The sequence below is a fragment of the Hermetia illucens genome, chromosome 2, assembly GCF_905115235.1.
Source record: "Hermetia illucens chromosome 2, iHerIll2.2.curated.20191125, whole genome shotgun sequence".
Taxonomy (NCBI): domain Eukaryota; kingdom Metazoa; phylum Arthropoda; class Insecta; order Diptera; family Stratiomyidae; genus Hermetia; species Hermetia illucens.
In genome coordinates, this window is record NC_051850.1 from 98,388,352 (window position 1) to 98,402,135 (window position 13,784).

General features: G+C 41.6%; 1 protein-coding gene across 1 annotated transcript in view; it reads left to right on the forward strand.

Annotated features, from left to right (window-relative positions):
- LOC119649598 (CCN family member 4) overlaps positions 1-13,784 on the forward strand; it is a 236,649-nt gene that overhangs the window by 86,137 nt on the left and 136,728 nt on the right. The window lies entirely within an intron of this gene.

Here is a 13,784-nt window from a genome sequence, read left to right on the forward strand (position 1 = left end):
TTAAAATCATACTTGGCGATTTTAACAGTTAAGTAAGGAAGGAGCCCGTATTTAGGCGATACGTTGGCTCCCATAGCTTACACGAAAAAACAAATGATAACGGACTGCGGACTATTCAATTAGCAGTGTCACACGAAATGGTTGTTGGATGTACCTGGTTCGCGCGGAAAGCGGTCCACAAACATACGTGGGCCTCTCCAGACGCGACCACCTTCAACCAAATTGATCACGTGTTGATCGAACGCCGCCACCTCTCAGCCTTCATGAACGTCAGAACATATAGGGGGGCCAATATAGACTCAGATCAATATCTCGTTGGCAAGGTGCTCCGAGCTCGAATAACAATACCACCTAGAATCCCCTCTGACAATCAGGTGAGAGTGAACACTGAAGCCATCCACAACACAACCCACCGCGACACCTATAAGAGGGAAATGGATGCCGCAATAACCGCAGTCAACAGAGCACATGGAGATGAAACATCAACAAATGATCTCCAGAATCACCTGAAGAACGTTATCATTGATACGGCCAAAAAGATACTTGGCCCCAGCCGCAAATGGAGTCGGAACGGCTGGTTTGACGATGAATATAAGCTAACAACGGAACGGAAGAATGCCGCATACCGAGTAATTTTGCATTTCCAAAGAACGCAGGCGCGCGCAGAGACTTATCACGAACTCCGTTGAGCGGAGGAGCGACTTCACAGACGGAAAAAGGAAGCCTGGGAGAACCAACAAGTCTGTGAACTTGAAAAGTACAGGGAGCAACCGCACCAGGCGCGGAAGTTTTATCAACAAGTTAGCAGGATGAAGCCTTATACACCTCGATGCTCATCCTGCCGAGACAAAGAGGGAAATCTGATTTCCAACAGAATGGGCATATTGGAGCGATGGGTTGAGTACTTTGATGAGCTACTGAACAACCAGAACATCGGCGAGTTGGAGATCCCTCCAACTGAAAACAACGGATAAATACTGCCACCACCAAGTTTAGGAGAAACAGTCCGTGGAATTCATCGGCTAAAAAATCATAAGTCGCCAGGAGCCGGTGGAATTATAGCCGAATTGGTCAAATATGGAGGCGACCAGTTACACCAAGTGGTTCATCAACTTGTGCTCAAGGTATGGGGCAGTGAATCAATGCCCGACGATTGGCAACGAGGCATTATTTGCCTCATACATAGAAAGGGAGATATCACACAGTGCAGCAATTATAGAGGTATCACGTTGCTGAGTACCATCTATAAGATATTCTCCACTATCTTGCTAGGCCGGATAGCCTCATACGCCCAGAACATCATTGGTCTATACCAAAGAGGCTTTACTCCAGGCAAATCAGCAACAGATCAGATTTTCTCTCTGCGGCAAGCGATGGAAAAACTGTTGGAATATGGAAAACAGTTGCACCATCTGTTCACCGACTTTAAAGCCGCCTATGATAGCATAGCCAGGGTAAAACTGTACACGGCCATGAGAGAATTCGGTATCCCGACGAAATTATTATAAGACTGACTAGGCTGACCCTGACCAATGTGCGAGGCCAGATAAAAGCAGCAGGATCAATCTCAATACCATTCGGAATCAACAACGGGCTGCGACAAGCGGATGCCATATCATGCGTCCATTTCAACCTCGCTCTCGAGAAAGTGATCCGTGATGCTGAGGTAAATGCAAGGGATACGATCCTCTTTAAGTCCGCGCAACTACTGGCCTATACTGGCGATATCGACATCATGGGAAGAGCCACCCGAGACGTACAAACTGCCTTCATCCGGATCGAGCAGGCGGCCATTGAGGCGAGATCTTGGGCTGCACATCAATGAAGGCAAAACAAAATATATGGTGGCAACGTCAGCACCGAAGACGAATCAACCAACAACATCAAACCGCACTGGTCAAACAGGAAGAATAAGGATAGGAGAACACAACTTTGAGACCGTTGACAATTTCTCCTATCTAGGGTCGAAAATCACAACCGATAACAGCTGCGATGATGAAATGATGATGTTATCAGCCAACAGAGCCTATTTCAGCTTACAAAGACTGTTCCGCTCGAAACGTCTCACCATAGGGTCAAAGCTCTTACTGTACAAGACTATGATCTTGCCAATCCTCATGTATTCCTCGGAAACTTGGGTTCTAAGCAAGAAAAATTGCGAACTCTTGGCCGCGTTCGAGAGAAGAATCCCCCTACATGAGGATGGACGATTCCGTAGCCTACACAATGACGAAATCTATGAGCGATACCATGACCGTCCGGTTGTGGATAAAATCCGGCTCAATAGGTTACGGTGGGCGGGTCACTTAATCCGTATGGATGAGGATGATCCCACCCGGAAAGTCTATAAGGGCAATATCTATGTTAGAAAAAGAAGACGAGGCAGACCGTGCCTAAGATGGAGCGATGGCGTGGGTCAGGACGCCAGACAGCTTTTAGGGATATCGAATTGGTGGACCTCGGCGCAAAACTGGGATGTCTGGAGTTTCTTATTAAGGCAGGCCTAGACCGGATACCGGTTGTTGCGCCGCTGATGATGACGAATGGTGCTCTCCATGATATGCAACATGCCCAAAAAAAAACCTCGATAATGCAAATATATGAAAACTTAGCTAGAGTCAAAAATACATTCAAAGTATTTTCTGCTTCTTGTAAAACTTCTCCTCTTTCTCTTGTATACTAGACGCCCATGCAGTAACAGGCGCGAATTCTTTGTGGTCCTATTACTGATGGCTACCGGAAGGTGTAGGTTTCAACAACTTTCACAGCACGTTAGTGGCATATTGTTCGAATACAAACCCTACCACGGGATCGTGGCTATCGTTATTACTTTTGCATGTTTGGTAATAGAAACTCTAAATGTCCTGCCCGAGATATTGATGAGAACTGGAATATCATCAAAAGTGTCTTTGTCTCTGGTGTGGTTAAAGTTATCATACTCTATAGAAACTTAGAACTATAATCAGAGCGGCATATAATACGCCATTGCTACTCGAAAGCTCCGAGCTTTCATCAACCCATCTGTGTATAACAAATAGGGAGAAAGAGAAAATCGTAGTGGATGGATTAAGTAAAAAGGATAACGGCACTGTAGATTATGCCTTGCAATGAAATCCTCTATTCTAGGAGGGTTTCAGAACTATGGAGCAGAGCCTAAACTCTTTGGAAAATCGTGGGGTGATGTGAAGGGCATTGCTAGAGACCGGCAACGATGGTTGCTAGATGTAGTTGATGGGCTCCAAAGTCAATACTATATTTAAAAAGTTTGCCAGGAATCCCGCTTTAATTAAAATTTGGAATTAGATAATACGGCATATAATAGGGGAAAATTCGGTGGAAATCATAGAAACAAGTTAGTTATGAAGGATCAAACTTGCCTTTCCGTCATGTATATTTGTACACCCAAACGGTTTTATTTAAAAGAGACTGAAAACCCTTCTTCTTAACGATCCTAGCATTCTCGTTTTAATTCTTCTCTAAAGAAATGGCAGATATGCTTGGAAGTAAACTAGTACAAGCGTTTGCGGAAAGGCTTTAATAAGCATTTCTCTCGCCATTCACATATGATATAATATGATGCGAGATGACAGGATGAACTAGTCAGAGATCGTGAATAATGGAACGTACCAAAAAACTCATAGAAGATGATATGAATATGGATGATCACTTATTGAATTTTAGTTTCAGCTAATGACCCCTCTCTCCCTTTTCATCAGCCTTCACTTGGGCAGGAAGATCAGCTCACCTGTATTTTGTTGGGGTTGGTTTTACTGCTTCTCTTTGTCCTACCGGAGTTCACTGTTGATTTCAGGCTACTGTTTAGCTTGTTCTTCTATTTGTATATTGTTGCAAATTGTAGTTGAATGGTTCCTATCATTGCAGATGGCATAACTTCGCGGTTCGCTTCTGCTGATTACCTTTGAAAATAGGTACGAAGCTTCACTGGTGAACATCCGAAGAGACGCAAGGTGATTTTGCGGTTCAATTACGCTCTACTTTATTTTTCGGACGGCACTCACATACAACTGGAAAAACAATCAATGAAACGTATTTTACTATTTGTATTTTTATTTACGGTTACACATACTAGTATTTCATTCTTTGTGCAGTCTGCTGACGAATTCCTTTGAACTTAGTTCAATTCCGTGGCGTTATCTATTCAACTGGGAAAATAACGATCGACTGGATTATTTGCTGAAGAAGACAATGGGCAGTCCCAATCCGCTGTTTTAAATGCTGGGTATAAGGACATTAAGCAGGGCTTTTCAAGGAGCAGGGCAGAAGCACTTTGTGTTACAAGTGTGGCGAACCCGGGCACAAAGCGAAAACTCGTGAGTCGGCAAAGTGCTTTGTCTTTTGGAAAGGCCAGTTCTGGGCGTTGCCAGGTCTTCCAAAAAGAGTTACACAAAGCGAAAAGTCTAGCACCATTATCCACATCCTGTAAGCAAGCATGCAAAATAGTGCAACTGCTCACGACGTGAGCGAAAAAGAAGCTAACTTGTTGCTTCTCAACGAACAGTACCGAGATAGGGGCTCTCCATCGTGGTACCCCGATATGTCTGATGTCAGCCAAGGGAAATAAGGAAGATGTCACTTGTGAAGCGAGAGCCCATACTCTCTGCGCATGGCAGCAATCTTGTGAAAGAGAGTCGAAAGTTAGGTGGACCGCGCATCTCATAAAAAACGTGCGGCCGTAATTCGATCGAAAGCACCGTGAGGTTGACTATTTCCTAACTTTTCTGTTCAGCGGGCATGGATATTATCAAGCTTACCTGCACAAAATCGGAAAATCACGGTCGCTATTGCTAGGATGTGCCCAATGATGTCTGCTATACACTTTTCTCCTGCAGAAGGTGGGATGGTCATCGCCATCACCTTTCGAAGGAATGGTCTGTGTCTCCACCACGTGGAGCGGAGTAGCACGTTTTACTCAAGGCAGTCTTAAGGCGATAAAAGAGGGAGATGGTTAGGAGAAATATCAGGGTAACTGAGGCTCCCTGAATCCACGGGAATTTGCTTGTATACTGAATAGGCTTGGCCTAAGATAATATGTTACACGATTCCGGGTCAGAGATGCTTCATGGGGGTGTTTTAGCCGTTAGCCTGTGTGAGACAGGAGTCCGGCATTTTGTGCGTAAATGTATTCCATCTTCCTACCCTCGAAAAATGACTATCTGGACAGCATTTCTGGTAGGATGTAAAACATGAAAATATCATCGATTACATGTATGTATATCACTATTTTCTCTACACAAAATAGACAAAAGCCAGTTTCTCAAATCGAGTCAAAAGAGTAAGAAATAACCCTCTCTCCTCCCAGAGTCGTACATGAAATTATGTTAATGGCTTCAAGTCGAACTCCAATCATAAACGAATTAAAAATACAGTGTATTAATGATGATCGAAAGCTTCCTCTACGGTGGATGATTTCTGGTATTTCTAGCCATTAAGGAAGAAGATTGATAGTAAACTGAATTCGAGCTTCGAGAAGGTAGAAGTTACGAAAGATCCCTCTCACATAATCAATTGAAAATTCCTACCTGAACTTTTTATCTTGTGTATCTTAACTTTTATTACCGCCTAGGGAAAAAACAATGTCACACATTTTCAGGATGAATGACAACCTCCATTTCCTTACTGTTCTTGTTGTTACCATTTATCCTCATTTCTTCAATTCCCTCAAGAGGTACAACCCACGAAATTTTAAAAATTCAGTGACCCCCATAGACGACCCAAGTTTGTACCTTATTCCTGTAAAGTATCCACGACGGTAATGCACCAAATTTTCTTCATTAGTTTCTCTCGTAGACGTGACGTATGATTATGAAGCACCTCATTTCAGTGATAATAAATGATACAAACATACATTTCCTTGCACATCAGCAAAATAACAAAACAGCATTCCTGCCGCGTCAGTTCAACGCCAATGTTTTAGAGAATGTGAAAAATCCGAGGAGAACGTTGGAAAGTTCCCTTCTGCGCCCCAGCTCTGCTCCTTGGTCCTTGCTGTGTGGATACATACATCCCATCATCTATACACATGTAACCGTGTCCTGAAAATAGCTAAGCTATTACGTACGAGACATATATCCACGGTGACTTACGAGATACCTAGTGATGCCGGATGATAGGTGTTAGAATGTATACCAGCAAGTGGGAATCAACGCGTTGGAGATTTCCAGCTCACTTTCGGTAACGAGATTGACAAAAATCAATTTGTGGAAAGAATTTCAGAGGAAAAATATTTTGCTTTCGGTGGAATCGTTTTTCATACGTCGAGATAATAAGTGGATTGTTAGAGAGACGGATAAGGTGGAATTATGTATGGAAATACATATAACGGGATTATATGAGGATAAAAATGCAAAAGCTTTTCCTTTTCGGGGCTTTACGATGTAATGATAATGTACATAAGGAAAAATATCAGCGTGAAATATAGATTTCTTATCTGAGATTCTGTTGTCATTCTCATTTCGAACTTTGCGCTGATGATAGGCAAAATTTGAATATTCCCAACAACAATTTTATTCATTAGAGGATTTTCGATTCGGTTATAACATGCAAGAAGAAGACATGATATATAAGGATTCGCAAAGAACAGGTAAACGCTAAGTCTGAATGACTGATAGATAATCAGAGAAAGCTAAGATAGAATTCCTTGCAGAGTCTCTTTAGTAAACTTAAGACAATATGAAGGTCAAAACGCCGACAGAAACTTTGAAAACGCAAGGACAGAAGTAGTAGTTGGAAAAGTCACAAACAGTTAACATGCAACTCACGTTCTTTAGATGTGATCCTCGAGATGATGATACTCGTATATCTATGGCACACCCCTGCGTGTCATGGGATGTTAATGGCGCATAAATTTGTGTCGCAAGCGTGGTTAATATGTATAGTGTTGTTGCTTGGAAGCTGTGCGTGGAGAGAAACTTTGAAGAAGTGGTAACTGACAGGCAAAATTGGCAGTGCTTTGCACTAGCCACTCCTTTGCTATTTATTAAGCTTCTATTTATGTAAAGCAAAACTTTATCAAAAGCAGATTAGTGTTTTCTCTTTTGTGAAGGAAATCCACCAAGGGCGCATATTTGTAATCGATACCGCATGCCAGATTCCTATCGGCTAAAGTTACCTGCGCAGGCGGTCCAGTCGTAGTCTCCTCTTCCTAGTGGCATTAGTTGCTACTGCTTGGCGCTGTAATATTTGCGTTAGTTTTCCTCTTAGGCCTCTATTGAACTGGGCTTCCTTTAAGATCCCTGGTGTGCCTATTTTATTGCTATGACTATCGTGGTTCACATTTCTTTTGGACTTGAGCCTGAGGCTCCTCCTTGAAACGGGGAGGGGAAAGAAAACTTGAACCACATCTTCGGCTGTACGAGTTATCCAAGCCGTATCTGTAGAGATATTTCCTATATTCACCGCGTCCACTCAAAAACTTCATCAAATTATAGCCCATCACTCCATGATTTCGCGTAGTCCGCATACTTACGATAGATACGTTTATATCTACATGACCATACTTTCCCTAGTCCGCAGTCTGCCTACTTGTTCTCCCTCTCATAAAAAGTTGAGGCCCCGTGGACTAGAACCACTTCCAGGATTATCCATGCAATTATATATGTACATTGGGTCAAACGCATAATCGGACAAAGGCTGCTCAATTTTTTGAGCATATTTAGTTGTGTTTGATTATCATTTTTTTTCAAAATGTATTTACAGTTTTTAGATGGCAGTTCAATGCCCTCCTTCAGCTCCTTTACATTTTTTAAGGTTTTGTGTGAGACAAAACCTTATTAGAATCGAGACAGTGTCTGTCTGTCCGTCTGTCTGTCTGTCTGCCTGTCCTTTTTTTTTCATCGTTGGAAGGTGGACAGGCGACTGCTGGCTCCTGCCATACAGTTATATGAGACTTTTACTCACTAAAACCACCTCCTTCTTCTTCCACTCTCCCCATGGGACTGCTACAAACATTGCATCGTGGGGATGGATCAGTTCTTAACTGCGGCGCACTATTGCTCGCTCCCTTTCTTGCTTTCTTCGCAGTTCTTCATGCCTTAGCTGTTCATGAATCATTTTCAGCTCAATTACCAATTGATTCCAAGCCTCCGTTGATTCCAACATAAACTCCGCTATATTTCCAGGTGTTAGGCGCCTGTCTGCGATCGCCTCCAGCCTAGTTCGGTGTGCTGTAAAACTTCGGCACTCAAATACAACATGCTCCGCATTCTCAGCCACGTTACCACATCTTGGGCACCATGGTGACTCGTCGTGTCCAAATCGATATAGATAAACCCGATAACCTCCATGTCCACTTAAAAACTGTGTTAGCTCGTAGCTTAGATCCCCGAGATTCCTTTCCATCCATCTTCGAATGTCTGGAATGATACGGTAGGTCCAAGGGCCAGTTGTCTGTCTGTCTGTCACACCCGATTTATTCGGAACCGGTTAGACCGATTGTCACGAAAATTGGTGAGAGTATGTAATCTGGTGTTCCCTTTACATGCAGTAAGTGGCGCCATTTTGTGTTAAGTTTAAGGGGGGGCTCCCCATACATGTGAATGCAGGGTGCAAATTTTTTTTCATAAAATGTGGCCATGTCGGGTATCAAATGAAAGGTCTCATTTAGTACTTTTCGAAACTGGCTTAATATTTGATGTTTGGTGTAACATAAGGGAGTGAGGGCTCAAAATATGACCCGCAAAAAGTGTAGCAGGTCTCGTTCTCAGAACCTCTCCAATCGAAAAATTTGAAAAAAATCATAGTGGTGCATCTCTACGAAATTTAGGCCTCAAAATATATCCGGTTCCGATATCTGCACAAATAAAGTTAATGATAGTATATTTCCACATTTTAGAAGTTTTTTATTCATTTGTATAAGAATATCAATTCTTTTATTCGACCTCAGCGCATTTCGAACCGTTTCATCCCAAACATCTTTTCTCAAATCGGTTTGGATCATATTTTTTGGTTCATTTGCCGTTAAAACAGGATTTATTCTGACTTCTTTACGAATACGTCGCTCATCATGATTGTTGTTGCTCTTATTTGGAATTCGATAATGAGAATGATGAACAGTGAAGTGACTTCGAGCAACTACTTCTGCGATACTTGTCACAGTTTCACTTTCTCCATGGAGGTTCATTATCAGGTTGTGTAATTCAACTGTGGTTTGTTTCGATTTCGGAGCCACCTTACCTCCGCTGCGATCGAATGACATGTTCACCACAAGTCTGGTTCGAAATTGTCAAGCAAGACTTTCCATCCAAATAGACTCACTCACATAGATTTAGACTTCATCGAGGTGACCTGATGTAATAACCACTCCTACATCATCTGCGAATCTGACGACAACTGGCTGCTTGGGCACAAATTATGGGACAGTTTTCGATGCCGGAAGTAATCAGTCATGATATTTAACGTATAGTTCGCGCTTGAACCCAGGCGAACACTACGATAATACTATACGCAGTATTTCCCAAAGGCTCTTCTAGCTAAACCATAATGACAACGACTAACCTAGATTTTCGGGAGTCAAACGAGAATAACAATAGGCAAGTTATTTCCGCCCGGATGGCTTAGTGGCTAGAGGGCCAGGCTGTCACTGTCGTGATTGGCTGCCGGATACCAGATTCTGTTGCAAGTGAGTTCTTGGCTCAAACTCTGGTAATAGACTCAAATCATGGTGAGTGCAATGTTGATCATGTTGCCTCCTAATGTAGCGTTACGGTCTGGAATGAAGTGCTCTAACACACCTCAAGGCCCAGATATAATAGGATTGTCGCGCGAATGACTATTATTAGGGGGGAAACCTCATTAGAAGGCTTTCAGAATTTTTATTGCATGGATTGATCGCTTAACTATCCCAGAACACACTGCAAGAATTTCGAAGCAAAATTTGTGCTTCATTAGATTTTATAAGCGTAGAACGCCTACAAAATTAGAGCGAAGAGTTGAGCTGTAAATTAAATTTTTCAAAGAATTTTTCACAAGTTGTTCGGAGCCTCCTATTGTAGTTATTGTATTCAAAAAGCAGATAACATTGATCTATTAGATGTTGACTCAAATAATCTTAAGGATTCGAACAACCCCGGGAACTACGTTATCTCGGACGCTTGGTGATGCATCTTAAACTTCGTCTTCGGTTACTAGAAAGATATCTTTAGTCCTTATTGCTACCGCAGAGTAAATAGTATCTTAATGGTGGGAAAATAGTCTCATAACTATATAGCATATGTGATAACTTTTCACCTTTCACAAACAACGTTGTTCACATTCTGACGAAAATGGCTTTGGGAGAAACATGTCTGCCGTCAATTTATATCGTAGAAATAAAAATTAGCCAGGATAACAAAATAACATAATAGCCGGCCAAATATTCAATTAAGATTTCAATGTCAATAAGGAGTACCTCCTAAAGGGGCCAAGTGATTTTCTACCAAGGTGCGTAACGCCTTTCTGGAATGCTTCGCAAGATATAAAAGAGCCGGAGGTCCGTCCCCAGAGTCAGTTACCTTTCAGAATTAAAAGAGAATGCGTCGGTTATAAATACGCCTTAAATTTTATAAGTTGTTCCATAACTTCCTTCGAAGTTGACTTCGCGTCCTGCCCGCAATCATAGACATTAGATAAGGTGTCTTTGTTTTTAAGAGGCATTCATTGTCCCCAATCTTGAGCATACGTTGCTGGACTGGTTGCTGAAATTGGTCGTGGCATATTTAACTAATTCCGTGATTTATAGTTGTTAAGCTAATAAATTTCACGGGCGATTCCTTCTACACTCGGTAGAGTAAGCATTTTTGATTTAATTGCATGCATGGGAACCTCCCCTTAAATTTGGTGGAAATCCTACTATTATTAGTTATACTAATTATAGAAAGTCAGAGCTACTCCTTTCGCGTCAAATTACGACTCCCTACAAGATAAAATGTCAATTGAATTGAATATTGAATATATCCATCGTACATACATTACGAGCTATATACATATAACTGGAACCAGCGGGTTGCCAATATTCTTACATAAAAAATCAACAAAGCCTTCCATACTCGAAGCGTACAGCTTCCAATTTTCCGACTTGTTTTTCAATTTAATTAGTTTCGTCGTGGGTTTAGTTATATTTTGGGATTGATGACCATTCTTGTTCAAGTCCCAAATGCACCAGATTTAAGATGGTTACTTTTTTGTTGACGTGAGTGGGGGGAAACCGCTGAACGCGACCCACATTGCCGAACTAACAAAGGGGCAAGCAAGTGCGTGTCAACTGATATCTTGATGGAGTTGTACTTATATACTGGCAAACCTGGAAAACTTCCCCCTTTTAAAGGTTTTATAGAAAACAGCACATTTTCAAAGTAAATCAGTCTGTCCAATTAGTACTGTACGAAACAGATCTGATATCGGTTGCTAAAGAGGAGGTGAAAAAGTGAAAACTTAAAGTGAGACAGAACTCATTTTTAATAATGCGTCTATATGAAAAATAGCCTACTCGGATGCCTACTCGATCAAACCTACCAATACCATTTTCTGTCTTCTAATACATTCCAAGCTAACTCAATTGCACCCATTTTGATATCCAAAGTTACCATAGCCACCACAGCATATACGGAAAGAAATCGCATTGAGACAGCTTCAAAACGGTGTTGACCTTTGACTTTTTCATTATGAGCATCTTGGGGTGAAAAGCAAAGATATCCATAGCATAGCTTTACCATTCTGAATGTTTCCACTAAACTGAAGAATCGAAAGAGGTTGTACGTGTCACGTAAGCACATCTTGAAAATCCATCACTACGAGTGCTCAGATGTGTTATTGGCAACTACCATCTCCCAATTGTATGCCAATCACTGACATTTTAGTTCGGTTCTGGTTAGATAGTTTCTGGGAATGGCCCCGACAAATAAGTGATCAATTTCCAGCTCCCGCCCATACAACTTATGCTAAAACTCCGTAACCGGTACGGAACTCAACATGACTATATTCGGTGGAAAAATAAATTAACACCCCTTTCTGTATATTCGAGGGCCCGCTTCAGTCTCAAGGTAAAACGATGTTACTCACTGCTCGCCTGGGCACTCACAATTCCAACCTTCTCACCAAATATCGAGATGAGCAGATTTTGTTTTAATTAAGGTACCTCGCAGAAGAAAATACAAAACCTTTAATAAATATTTCAAGCAGCCAGCTTACAGTTTTCCAACTACTTTGAATTGGCTGAATCCTCAGTTTAAATATCTTCAACGATTTCTATTCTTATGTACATAGGTATACTTATGAACATATGAACATAAGTATAAAAGGCTGAAAGAAGTGTATGTATCCAAGAACAATCTACACAATAAACTACGGCTGGCATTTCTCTCTTATTACATTAAAGATATCAGTCAATTTTCGGAATTCCTTATTTCCATATGATGTGATGTGATGGTCATGCTTAATTGTTTAATCTTTGGTCACATCACTAACCAACTGTACTTTGAGGTCCCTATGCAGATCCTCAATATGAATGAACCAGGGAGCGTCTACTTTGCTTTTTAGCGCTTTCTTTCGGAACGTTAGTATGACCTTCAGGTTCGTTTTCTTGTCACAAACCCAGAGCTGGATGCCGTTCTTCTCTATGGGCCTTGGGATCCGCTTATAAATAAGCAACTTGTTGCCGGTGAGGCAACTCCTTCCCTACAGCCAGTATCTGGCACTTAGTTCTTTGTCTTTTTCAGATGAACTCAGTCTGGCTGAGCACACCTGGTATTTTCTATTGCATTTTCTATCGGATTCGTAATCCTGTGCACTTGTTTGATTCTGGAATATATTTCACAGAAACTGAATTGGTGGGGTGGTATTATATTAAATCCTCTATCAGTCACAAACACCACAGCAGTGAAGGCATATTTTTTTAACAGTCTCAGCAGATGGCGCGTGTATCGAAAAATGTTATATTTCTATTATGAAAATATTTTTACGTATACTTTACTTTGCAGTAAACACTTGTCTAAATTTTGCAAGCCATTAGTTCCTTTCTTCTTAATTAAAAAAAAAACAAAAAAAGTACCTACATTCTGAACTTTTAAATTAAGGTAACCCCTTAAGGACCATTCAAGTCGGGGAATACCTTTCCTCACAGGAAAGGGAGAGAGAGAGACGAAAGGTTATTGTTAATTCAAGGAACCTCTGCCATCACGCTCTTCAACTGCCTGCCCTGCTCCATCTATCAGCGCTCCTCAGAAGCATTTTGATAGTGTTGTCCAAAGCGAACTTTTCTGTGTCCCAAAAAAATTGTTGTGAACCTCACCCCAAATTCTACAAAATGAGATCGGTGTAGCCCACAACACCATCGCATGGCTTGGAGATCGTGTTTCCACAATCTTATCGAGGTTAGACTTAAAAGCACTAACGTTTGCCATTAGCTAACTTAAAGCCGAAACTCCAGTTGCATTCTTATTCGCTGGCTCGAGAAAGCTCATTTTTGAATCGATCATCAATCTAAGGTACTTAGCTGTTGATTTTGACTGTACTATCAACTCGCTGATAGATATAAGACGCAGGATCGGGATTCTCGTTTTATTCAGGGTGGCTACTTCTGCTTTTCCAGCGCAAAGCCGACACTATGAGCCACCCATCCACGTACTCGACGTGTCAATATGCCATGTTTGTTTGCGCTACTAAGCTCGACTCTTTTGACATGTTGAGTCTTCGCAAACTACCGTGAGAAGCATTTCAAAGGTAAAGCCTTAGGATGGGTCACTGTGCTACTCCGATGTGATAATCATCCGCCTTCTGGCCCTCTAGCGTCT